The sequence below is a fragment of the Aedes albopictus genome, chromosome 3 (genome assembly GCF_035046485.1).
Source record: "Aedes albopictus strain Foshan chromosome 3, AalbF5, whole genome shotgun sequence".
NCBI lineage: Eukaryota > Metazoa > Arthropoda > Insecta > Diptera > Culicidae > Aedes > Aedes albopictus.
Genome location: NC_085138.1, coordinates 297,269,235 through 297,282,171, shown reverse-complemented (window position 1 = coordinate 297,282,171; position 12,937 = coordinate 297,269,235). Strand labels below are relative to the sequence as shown.

Sequence of the window (12,937 nt, the reverse complement as noted above, 5' to 3'; positions counted from 1 at the left end):
TCCTCAATCTCTTGAAGGTCAGGGGCCGGAAGTCTTTCGTCCTGTGCACATACTCCTAGATCTGTTACCACGCCACCTTCGGTACTTGCAACGTCGCCATTGAGGTGCTCATCGTAATGCTGCCGCCACCTCTCGACCACCTCACGCTCGCTCGTGAGAATATTCCCGTGATTATCTCGGCACATGTCGGCTTGTGGCACAAAGCCTCTGCGCGAGCGGTTCAGCTTCTCGTAGAACTTTCGTGTGTCCTTAGCGCGGTACAGCTCTTCCATCGCTTCGCGATCTCGTTCTTCCTGCTGGCGCTTCTTCATCCGGAAGACTGAGTTCTGCCTGTTCCGCGCCTGTTTGTAACGTGCCTCATTCGCTCTCGTACGGTGTTGCAGCATTCTCGCCCATGCTGCATTCTTCTCGTTTTTCAACTGTTCACATTCGCCGTCGTACCAGTCGTTTCTGTGATTCGGAGTCGCGAAGCCTAGAGCTGCAGCCGAGGTACTACCTATGGCGGATCGGATGTCCCTCCAGCCATCTTCAAGTGTAGCTGCGCCAAGCTGCTCTTCCGTTGGTAGGGCCACTGCTAACTGCTGCGCGTAGTCTTGAGCCACTTCTACGTTACGAAGTTGCTCGATGTTGAGCCGCGGCGTTCGACTTCGACGCGTGGTGATAACTGTCGAAAGTTTTGAGCGCATGCATACAGCGACTAAGTAGTGATCCGAATCTATATTCGCACTGCGGTATGTGCGGACGTTGGTTATATCTGAGAAGAATTTACCGTCGATTAGAACGTGGTCGATTTGGTTTTCTGTTTGATGGTCGGGTGATCTCCAGGTGGCTTTGTGGATATCTTTGCGGGGGAAGAAGGTGCTCCGGACTACCATTCCACGGGAGGCTGCAAAGTTTACGCATCGCTGGCCGTTATCATTCGATACGGCGTGCAGGCTGTTTCGCCCGATTACCGGTCTGTACATTTCCTCCCTTCCTACCTGCGCGTTCATGTCGCCGACAACGATTTTCACGTCACGCGGCGAGCAACCATCGTATGTTTGCTCTAACTGCGCGTAGAACGCTTCTTTCTCGTCATCGGGTCTCCCTTCGTGTGGGCAGTGGACGTTGATGATGCTGTAGTTGAAGAAACGGCCCTTAACTCTCAACATGCACATCCTTGCGTTGATCGGCTGCCACCCGATCACACGTTGTCGCATCTTGCCCAACACTATAAATCCTGTTCCCAGTTCATTGGTGGTGCCACAGCTTTGGTAGAAGGTAGCCGCTCGATGCCCGCTTTTCCACACTTTCTGTCCAGTCCAACAAAGTTCCTGCAACGCCACGATGTCGAAGTTGCGGGGATGTAGTTCGTCGTAGATTATCCTGTCACATCCTGCGAAACCTAGTGACTTGCAATTCCATGTTCCAAGTTTCCAATCGTAGTCCTTATTTCGTCGCGTGGGTCTTTGCCGATTGTATCGAGTCGTATTTTCTCCTATGTTATTCGCAATGGGGATTTTTACGGGTGGCTTATTGGGCCTACGCCAACACTCCTGTCTCGCCGGAGGGCCATCGTGCCAGTTCTGTTTAACGTCCCAACCAACACTGGGACGACCACGCTGATGGGGCTACCACCTTGGATCTAGCTGGGCGTGGTGCAGCGTTTCTTACTCAGCCGCTGGATGCCAGAACAGACGCTGTTTGAGCCGCACCTCCTTGGTGAACAGACACTCGGATCGTACCTCCTCAATCTAGCTGAAGTCAGAAGGACAACAGTGCCCAGGCTGCACTACCAGCTAAGCACACAACTCTTAGCTGGCGGTCTTTGTCATCGCTTGACCCGTGGAAGCATGAGGTAGGAACTTGTGAGGACCAGAGCAATATTGGACGCTCTCCTTATCGACTCACCGTTTTGCAGCCCAAAAATCCCTTCTGATGCGCCCCTTAAATTCTTTCAAACCATCCTTAAGTCCTCTGGATCCCCACAAAACACCACTGAAACCTCTGAAACCTCCAGGAGACCTTTTGGCCTCATCTCAAACCCTCAAAAGATAAACCTCTTCTTTAGAACTAAAAAGTTCGTCACATAAAGTGATGACTTAATTGATGCACAATGTCCTGCTTTAATTTCCATTTTAAGTTATGCACCCCCCGCAAATGGCATAAAAAGGGGTTCCAGTGTACTATGAGTTATCCCTGTACACATTCTTCTCCCTACGGCCCAAAGTACATATTCTCATCTCATTGGAGAAATGTTGCATTACTTTTTTTATTAGTGAATTTTATCAGTTGCTAATTCTTCACAATGTTGGATTACTGAGGCAAATTATGGTTAAACATTACTTGATGGGCGGTGTGTTCTCAAATGATTCATGATGTGGCTTAAAGTAACCGCCAAACATAACAAAAAAAAACTAACGCCCGAATAGGGACTTGAACCCTAGACCGTTGGATTAAAAGTCCAACGCTCTACCGACTGAGCTATCCGGGCTTCTGATTAATTAAGCGGTGAGCTACATCTTTTCAATTCACATACCATCACTAAAGTAAACCATTAACTGTAACAGTTTCTCTAACCAAACGACCGTTCCATCGTTGCTGCCTTTGCCATCACATTCAATTGATTAAGGGTAAAGATCGGAAGAAGTACGGCACAGAGCCGAATAGCAACACGGGGTTACCTATCGGCAGCAGCAGTACATGAAGAGGAATAGAAGAGGGCCAAACCCGTTTTGCTTCTTTTATCATTTACTTACCCTACGTCTCCACTAGACAGAAATGTCTTGCCATTTTGCTGCCAGAAAGAGAAAACGTAACAGAAATGATCAACACCGCTGCTTTCCATGCAAACAGCGAGAGAACATTTCTGTCATGACACATCTGTCCAGCAAAATGGCAAGACATTTCTGTCTAGTGGAGACGTGGGGTTAGTTAATTTTAGTAAGAATTGTATGGTGTGCCTTTGCTCGGAAACCGAGCACATTTTGATTGAGATGCTTTCCAGCTTGAGCTTCAGCCACCTATAATTCTTGAACAAACACTATCGTTATCGCGCTATAACAGCGTGTCCAACATCACGCCGTCATTCGACTGCTTTCAGTTGATAGAGAAAACGAGCGCGAGTGAAAAGACTTGTGCGGGGAAGCTGTGACGATTGTGAGTGGATAATAAACGATTCACCCGAAATGGCTTGAATTGTACTTTGAATAGTAGGTAGAACCTATTGAGACAACCTTGGCAAATATTAAAAAAACAACAATACAAAACGTTTTCTCTGTGTACAACATTACAATAACAGAAATCGATAAGAGATATAATGTCGAACATGCAACAATGTGTGAACCAGTTGAAGGTACTAACCGTTCAGTTAATGGAGGTTGTTAACAGAATGTCCGAAAGATCGTCGACGACATTCACTTTTTCAGAAGCAGTATTGTTGCCTGCCTTATCGTCCCGCCACATGCCAGTCAGTAGTCGTCTGGTCAATATTTAGTATAATCAGAAGGAACAAGTAGCCGCCGCCGCAAACAACAACAAACCGCACAATCAAACAAACACGTGTGTTTGCTCTGGTTTCACATTCGTAGCGCAGCATGATCCAGCATCGATCGGAAAAAGAGGAGTAGTGATCAAGAGGATTGTATGGGAGACGCTGCCGACGCAAAACGAGTTTGGGCTGGGTTTCGAAAAAACGATAACAGTATATCATCGGGTCAATATCAGCAAGTTTTATCGTACAACTTACCGGTAAATGGTACAACTTTCCTTCTTCTGTGAATTAAAATTGGGATTGAGGTGGAATCCTTGTTACCATATTGCAATGAGTGGACTGGGTGCTAGCGAGTTTGTTATTTTTAGCAGATACGTTGGATTGTTTATATGCATATGTACATCTGTGGTAAAATCAGGGCTGGTTCCTCAAGGCTTCAAAATTTCAGCGCCCCCTATCCCGGTTTTCCGAGACAACCCTTCAATGCATTATTATTTCATTATTTTTTTGTAATAATCGCGGAAGGGCCATTCTTGCTGGAATTCCTTGTATGTATGAGTTTTGCAAGAATTCATTTCAAAATTTCTTGAAAATTATCTAGGGTTACCTCCAAGGACACCGCCATAAATTCCTGTAGATATGCTTTGAAGAATAATCAAAACAATTCTGGAATGTTCACCGAACAAAATATTCTCGCAGGATGTCTTGGAATGATTTTAGCAAGAATTCCTCTAGAGATTACTCTTAAAATCCCTTCGAAATTCATCCCTGTTCATGGAAAATTTCACTAGGAATTCCTCCAGATATTCTTTGAGGAATTCTCACATGAATTTTTCTAGGCACTTCTTCAGGACTTTCTCAAGAAAATTCTTGATAGAATTATCTTGAAACTGGTCCACAGTTGGGCAATTCAGATTTCAAAAATGTTCAAAATTCAAAGCTCCCGTATGTTCATTACAATTCTTGGAGCAAAACTAGAGTCTTGTCAAATTTTCAGCCATTTTGGTGGCGATTTAATGGCGACCCAAAAACAAAATAGGTTTATATGGGAATTACTATGGAAAATGTTTGAGAAAGGTTCTCCGCGTTGTAGAGCATTCATACACAGATGAAGTCTTAGGGTCAAAGTCAAATCAAATTCTTCAGATCTCAATGATGAATGTTGCCGAAGACCACAACTCATTTTGACTCACGAGACAAAAATTATTTATCAATATTCATCCATGCATGCTTCAACAGAAAATTATAGCTCGATCGACACGCTTGACCCGCAATCATAGGATGCGTGTTACCTTCTTGCACACCTTACAGAACATCGTGGCTGAAGATGCGCATGCGAGTGAGATTTTGTTTAATATCTTTTTTGCCGGTTGTCGAAGTAAGTTCCGGTCTTCGGGAACATTTATCATAAAGAATTCAATTTGACTTTGACCCTAAGACTTAATCCATGTGTGAAGGCTCTACAACGCGAAGAACCTTTCTTGAAAATTCTCCATAGTAATTCCCATATAAACCTATTTTGCTTTTGGGCCACCATTAAATCACCACCGAAATGGCTGAAAATTTGACAGGACTCTAGTTTTGCACCAAGGATAAACATACCGTAATAAACATACGGGAGCTTTGATTTTTTAACGTGTTTGAAATCTGAACTGCCCTAGTCCACATGTTTTTTTCCTGAAATCGATTCCTTAAGGAATTCTTAAGGAAATTTAGTACAAGGATTGCTACACAAGTACATGCTTGTATTCTTACATGTTTTTCATCAAACATATCTGAAAATTCTCAAGAAATTCTTTTATGAATTTGTCCAGGGTTGTCTCCAGGAATCCCTAGGTGCTAACCATGCTAGCCACCCCCCCCCCCCCTAAGTTGGCGCCTATGCTTCCAAGAATCCCTCCATAACACCCTCCAGAGATGCCTGTGAAATTCTTAAAGGAGTCTTCCTTCTCCCTGGAGAAACTGCTCGGTAAATTCTTGGTAGAATCCCAAGAAAAAATAACAAGAAATTTATAGGAAAATAAAGAGATCCTGGAAAGATCCTTCAATAAAATTTTTGGAGGATTTACTGAAAGTTTTGTCGGATAAATTTGAAACGAATTACAGAAAAAAATTATCTCGAATACCTGGAGAATCGCATAGATCGTCTGCAAAGAGCAATCGAAAAAACCTTGAGATATTACCAAAGGAATTTCCGTAGAAATTCCTAATAAATATTTTTGAATAATTTTTTTACATAATCCGCGGTGAAAATATTAGAGTTATCCTTAGAGGAAATGACAGGTGAAATTTCTGTGGTAACAAATATCTGTATAAACTCCTGCAGAAATCTCTTGAGGAATTCCTGTCTGAATAATACAGCGCAACATTTTTTTGTCTCAAGAGCAAACTAGTCTCCTTCGGAGACACATAAGTTTGCTCTTGAGACAGACAAAAAGTTAATTTTTGTTACGCTGTGAATCTAAGTAATAATTTTAGAATCTTTGAAGCAATTTCTGCAAGATTTTCTGGGTAAATCATCGAAGAAATCTCTGTACACATTCATGTGGAGTTTCAAATGGAGTATCTAGAACAAATCCTGAACAAATTTCTGTTGGAATTCTTGAAGAAATTTTTGACGGAATATCTGAAAAATTTGCAAGTGGAAAAGTTTATTAAAAAAATTAAAAGAATTTCCAAAGAATTTCTAAAGAAATCCCTTGGAGAAATTTCCGATTAAATTTTAAAACGAATCTCTAGAAGAGTTTCTAGTGTAATTATTGGTAGTGTTTCATAAAGAACTTATAGAAATCTACCTAAAAGTATTCCCTCTCCAACAATAGCAGAAAGAAGACCAGGAGTGATTTCCTCAAATATTCCTAGAAGAATGTCTAAAAAACAGCCGGATGAGTTTCTGTAAGAAACCTTGGTAGATTTTAAGACCAAATTCCTGGAGTAATTTCTGAAGCAATCTATGGATTAATTTTGATAGTAATCCATAGAAGATTTCCTTGGATTCGAAATCCTTGGACAAATTTATGGAGGAAGCTCATACGAAATGTTTGAAGGAAACTCCAGTGAAATTTCTAAACGAATCTCTGAAAGAATTTCTGAGTAATCGTTGTAAGTATTTCTAAAGGAGTCTGTGAAACATTTTCTAAAGAAATCCTTGGAGAAATATCTGATGGAACCTATGATTTTCTTATCTACCGAATCACTGAATGCATTTCTGAAGGATTCCGTGGATGATTTCCTGAAAGAATTGTGGTACGGGTTTCTAAAAAATCTATGGAGGATTTTTAAGGAAACCCGTGAAAGCTTTTAAAGAGCATTTGCTGGAGGAGAAATTACTGGAGGACCCTCTAACGAAAATTCGGATGGAAATTCTTGAGGAAATCCTGAAACAATACATAGAAGGTGTTCTATGACAACTTGACTCGAGTCAAGTACAAGACACTGAAGACGACTTTACAGTTGAGGTCGAAATACGTATCTGTCAAAGGATGCAAATTCTTAGTGGAATTCAAAGGAACCGTACTTAACCCGATTTTCTTTTTATTTAACACAGCAGTTCCATTTTCTCGCACCCTGTTTTTTTTTTCACTTCAGACGACGTTTTTTTATCTCGAAAGAGGCGGGTCTACTATTTCCGCTTCTATTTGTAACGTTCCACGTTTTGTCGGTTTCCTTGCTGCAGCATTACCGGTTGCACGGCGTTCTGCTCCTCAAAATTCGCTCCGTTCCATGTACCCGATAGTATTCTCGACTGCGCATTTCATGGCTGCTTTTATTGTACTTTAGCAGCCCTTTAACCCTCGAGCGATCGCGCTGTTGTATTTTGTACAACACGTTGAAAAAATCTCGCTTTTTGTACTCGGCATTAGCGTGATGCTGACGCAGGTAGTTAACCGCGCGAGTTACGAAAGGTTAAAAGGGCCATATCGAGCTCGTCTTCGTCTGCTGGTGCTTTCTTAAATCGCTCTAGGTTGTACAGTGACGGTCGCCGGAAACGTACATTGTTGATGATGGAAAATTTTCAGCGCAGTTTGACCAGCACAACGTAGTGGTTAGAGCCGATGTTTGCGCTACAGTTGGTTCAGACGTCCGATTATGTCGGAGGTAACATAGGCTGTGTTGGAAAAAGATGCTACGAATGACCATGCTCCTGCAGGTGGCGAAATTGATGAGCAGTGGACAGCAGTGTTGCGAAACTCATGCTCACGAGTAAAAAATACTCACTCACCTTACTCATTTGCGAGTAATGCTCACGCTGTGAGTTACTCGCGTATGAGTATACTCACGCGTGAGTAATGACGTCATACTCTCGCGTGAGTATTACTCACTTGTGAGTAATACTCACGCGAGAGTATGACGTCATTACTCACGCGTGAGTTACTCATTTTACTCATGGTGAGTTTAGTGAGTAAGTTATTTTTGTTGGTTTGAAATGATGTTTTCGTTTGCTCTGTACTGCAATGGTGATTATTTATATACAAGGCACAGTTTTCGAGGAAAGGTGGATCTGCTCGAGAGCTTTGGCACTATAGGCTTAAAACTCTTATTGTTTACCTACGCATGCAAAGTAATATCATCAATTAAGAAATCTCTATATTTCACCACGCTTTGTCAATGGTATAACTTTTTTCGCATACGTCGGGTCACTTTAGATGTTTGGCATATATTTACCTACCTTCAAATTTAAAATGGTAGGGTCAATTACTATCTCATAGGTCCAAACATTTAAAACTTTTTTTTTCTGCATACACTTGATCGTTTTTCCCCATATGGCTAGTTACTATTACTGTGCAAAAAGATATAATGGACAAATAGTGGTTTCGCTTAATCGCTTCAAAGTTACTTGAGTTGGCAAGTAAGGAAAAAAAGTTTTACACTGGTTACGCCTCCCCGGACTGGAAAAGGAACAAGAGCCACACATCAACATCCTCGTGCCATGATAGTGTAGAAAGTGGAAAGCAGCGCAACGGAATCCAGCTCGATCTAGTAGAATTATAATAGAATACATTTAGGAGCTGTACAAAGTGTAAGTACAGCTTCCAATTGGAATCGCTCACGCAGTGTCCTGGTGGACAAACGAGCTGTAAATTAGGTTAAGTGATTGAAGAATGAAAAAAAGGGAACAAATTCTGAAGGAATCCCATGAGCTTTTTCAAGTCATAGTTTTTTTTTTCATATAAAGTTGGACCACCCTAATTATATGAGCCTCGGACCTAAAAAGAAAAAAAAAAACTGCCGAGCAAATTACTACCAGTAACATGGTCAGTAATCACACCCAGGTAACCAATAAGCAGCTAAAATGGCATTAATTCAGCACTATATGCGCCTTTGCAGCAGGTCTGCTGCTATCGAACTGTCAAATCCAAGGTCAAATCGGCTACCAATCGAGCACACCACACGATTCCGTAAAATTACTTTTTTCTTAATTGCTATCTCAGCCAACCCCCTGAAGAAAGCGTTAATTCTTGAAGCCGGTTCTAACGGGCTCGTTTACGAAATTTCAGCCTGCCTTTCAATCTGCTACGTGCGGAAGCGAACTTTGTCGTACGAATTATCGTGCATTTGAGAAACGATCGTTTACACATTTGTTCAATGCGTTTAGTGTTCTTTATTAAATTTACAAGACGCACAAGCATGCAAATACATTTCGTCCATTTAAAACAACGCTGAACTCAATTATATGTGAATGTCACGCCTGCACTAACAGAAAAAAAATCACTGTTTTCAGCTTAATGCAACCGCCCATTCAAATCAGCACCACGTCCTGCACCAAATTTTTGGCTTCACGCCAGTTATATGTGGATGACAGCCATTTCAGGGGATTGATCTCTGTCTACAAGAGGTTTGAGTTCAAACAAAAGCCCTCACGTTTAGCTGTTGGGCTCAAAGGGGACCTCTTCAGGACCGCCCTTAACGGAGCGCTTAGAACTACCAGTTAGATACAATTCACTAGAATAAAAAAAACAATAGAATTATTGACAAGCAACCTTGTCTACTGATTCAAAACATTCGCCCCAATAAAACATACCATTTTAATGTTTGATAGGATTCCAAGCCTTTAGATAAATTTTAGATTACCGTATGACTATGAGTAAAGCATACTCGTGAGTGAGTATCTGCACGTCAATACTCACGAGTGAGTGTGAGTTGTACAGCGCTTACTCAAATGTGAGTAATACTCACAGTGAGTTTAAGGTGTACTGCTCATACTCACTCGTGAGTTTGACTAGTTGTGTGAGTAGGCTTTAGGACAGAAGGTCGAAGGACAAATGGTCGAAGGACAAAAGGTCGAAGGACAAAAGGTCGAATGGACAAAAGGTCGAATGGACAAAAGGTCGAATGGACAAAAGGTCGAATGGACAAAAGGTCGAATGGACAAAAGGTCGAATGGACAAAAGGTCGAATGGACAAAAGGTCGAATGGGACAAAAAGGTCGAATGGGACAAAAGGTCGAATGGGACAAAAGGTCGAATGGGACAAAAGGTCGAATGGGACAAAAGGTCGAATGGGACAAAAGGTCGAATGGGACAAAAGGTCGAATGGGACAAAAGGTCGGATGGGACAAAAGGTCGAATGGTTCATGTTGTTGCACATTGAGAGAAACATGGTGCTTTTATAGTAATCATATGTATTTCAGCCACTGACATTTCTATAGGAAATTTTTCCTTCTTTTGTTTATAGGCTTTTCTTTCAAGTTGTGTTGATGTAGTATTTAATGGCAATTTAGTTTGATGTTTTGTTCAGTAATTTTTCCTTCTTAAATTTATAGGCTGTTCTTTTAAGTTTTGTTACTGAATTAATTATCGACTATTTAGGTATTTATAATTCAATCAGTAATTTTGCCTTCTTTAATTCAATAGCTGTTCTTCCTATCTCTACTGCAGAAAAAAATACTACTTGTGATTAGTGATCATCCGCCCCTCTTGGATTTATAGGTAGTTCCGACGAATTACACTGTATAAGTATAAATAATTTCTTCGAATTTTGACTGCTGATGATTATGTTGGGAGGTATAGCGTTCAGTCTTTGCAAGAATAACTCAAAAACGGATTCTTAAGCTTTCATAAGTTATTCCTCCAAAGATTGAAAGCCATACCTCCCAACCCGTGAACCGTATAGTACATTTTTTCATTATCGGATTTTGGAGGCATTCCAAAGAGCTTCAGAGCATTTTTCGGCGGATTTCACAAACGTTACGGAGGCGTCATATGGCGTTTTTGGGGGTTTCGGAGGGTCTGAGGTGCGTTACATGGGGTCTCTGGGGGTTTAAGGGGGATTTTGGAGGCATTCCAAAGAGCTTCAGAGCATTTTTCGGTGGATTTCAGAAACGTTACGAAGGCGTTACATGCCGTTTTCTAAGGTTTCGGAGGGTCTGAGGTGCGTTACATGGGGTTTCTGGGGGTATTAGGGGGATTTTGGAGGCATTCCAAAGAGCTTCAGAGCATTTTTCGGCGGATTTCAGAAACGTTACGAAGGCGTTACAAGCCGTTTTCTAGGGTTTCGGAGGATCTGAGGTGCGTTACATGGGGTTTCTGGGGGTTTAAGGGGGATTTTGGAGGCATTCCAAAGAGCTTCAGAGCATTTGTCGCCGGATTTCGGAAACGTTACGAAGGCGTTACATGGCGTTTTCTGGGGTTTCGGAGGGTCTGAGGTGCGTTACATGGGGTTTCCGGGGGTTTAAGGGGGATTTTGGAGCCATTCCAAAGAGCTTCAGAGAATTTTCGGCGGATTTCACAAACGTTACGGAAGCGTTACATAGCGTTTTCAGGGGTTTCAGAAGGTCTGAGGTGCGTTACATGGGGTTTCTGAGGGTTTAAGGGGGATTTTGGAGGCATTCCAAAGAGCTACAGAGCATTTTCGGCGGATTTCAGAAACGTTACGAAGGCGTTACATGCCGTTTTCTGGGGTTTCGGAGGGTCTGAGGTGCGTTACATGGGGTTTGTGGGGGTTTAAGGGGGATTACGGAGGCATTTCAAAGAGCTTCAGAGAATTTTCGGCGGATTTCACAAACGTTACGGAAGCGTTACATAGCGTTTTCATGGGTTTCGGAGGGTCTGAGGTGCGTTACATGGGGTTTCCGGGGGTTTAAGGGGGATTTTGGAGGCATTCCAAAGAGCTTCAGAACATTTTCGGTGGATTTCAGAAACGTTACGGAGGCGTTACCTGCCGTTTTCTAGGGTTTCGGAGGATCTGAGGTGCGTTACATGGGGTTTCTGGGGGTTTAAGGGGGATTTTGGAGGCATTCCAAAAAGCTTCAGAGCATTTTTTGGCGGATTTCAGAAACGTTACGAAGGCGTTACATGCCGTTTTCTGGGGTTTCGGAGGGTCTGAGGTGCGTTACATAGGGTTTCCGGGGGTTTAAGGGTGATTTTGGAGGCATACCAAAGAGCTTCAGAGAATTTTCGGCGGATTTCACAAACGTTACGGAAGCGTTACATAGTTTTCAGGGGTTTCGGAAGGTCTGAGGTGCGTTACATGAGGTTTCTGAGGTTTCTACATGAGGCATTCCAAAGAGCTTCAAAGCATTTTCGGCGGATTTCACAAACGTTACGGAGGCGTTATATGGCGTTTTTGGGGGTTTCGGAGGGTCTGAGGTGCGTTACATGGGGTTTCCGGCGGTATTAGGGGGATTTTGGAGGCATTCAAAAAGGCTTCAGAGCATTTTCGGAAGATTTCAGAAACGTTTCGGAGGCGTTATATGGCGTTTTCGGGGGTTTTGGAGGATCTAATGTGCGTTACATGGGGTTTAAGGTAGATTTCGGAGGCACTCCAAGAAGCTTCAGAGCATTTTCAGCGGATTTGATTTCAAAGTCGTTACAGAGGCCTTTTGAGGATGGCGGAAACCTTCAGTAGTGTCCCTATATTGTCCTCGAAACCCCAAGCGCAATATTTATTTCCAAAATGGCCTAGGATATCGGGTTTCAACATATACTCAATTAGCCAGGTTCGAACATATCCGTATGGCATGAGACTTTTTGATTTGTTAGACGTGGGTCATAACTATTCAGTTGGGAGTCACTGACTTTTGTTCCCCTGCTCCATTGCTGATTATGACCCTCGGAACGCATAATCCGAAAATATTTGTCTCCGCTTCTTCACACTTCCGGTTCCTAAGTTACACGCATGTCCCGGTCGCAATTTTCGGAACCACTGGGATTTCATTAGTTCACTCAATTTGCCAACCCTCTACATTTTTTGCCGTGATTAAAAAAATGTCACAGTCACCCATGAATATTTCATCTGCTCATACGTGAATGTTTTTGTTACATGATAGTCAAGACCATACACCGACGATTATATGCAAACTACAGTTTTTGACAGTACATTTTGGATCACTGCTCCCAACGTAAATTATTTCGTTTTGTTTGCTCATATAGTACCCAGAGATTTGTTCTTCTCTAATTAATAGATTGTTTAACTTTATTAAATCGCTGTAATGATTGGAATTTCAAATGACAATATTTCAATATA

General features: G+C 42.2%; 1 protein-coding gene and 1 non-coding gene across 2 annotated transcripts in view; both read right to left on the bottom strand.

Moving 5' to 3' along the window:
• Positions 1 to 12,937, bottom strand: part of LOC109418656 (Kruppel-like factor 2) — a 575,512-nt gene that overhangs the window by 234,009 nt on the left and 328,566 nt on the right. The window lies entirely within an intron of this gene.
• Positions 2,401 to 2,473, bottom strand: Trnak-uuu (transfer RNA lysine (anticodon UUU)). The gene has a single exon. It is a non-coding gene; the product is annotated as a tRNA-Lys (tRNA).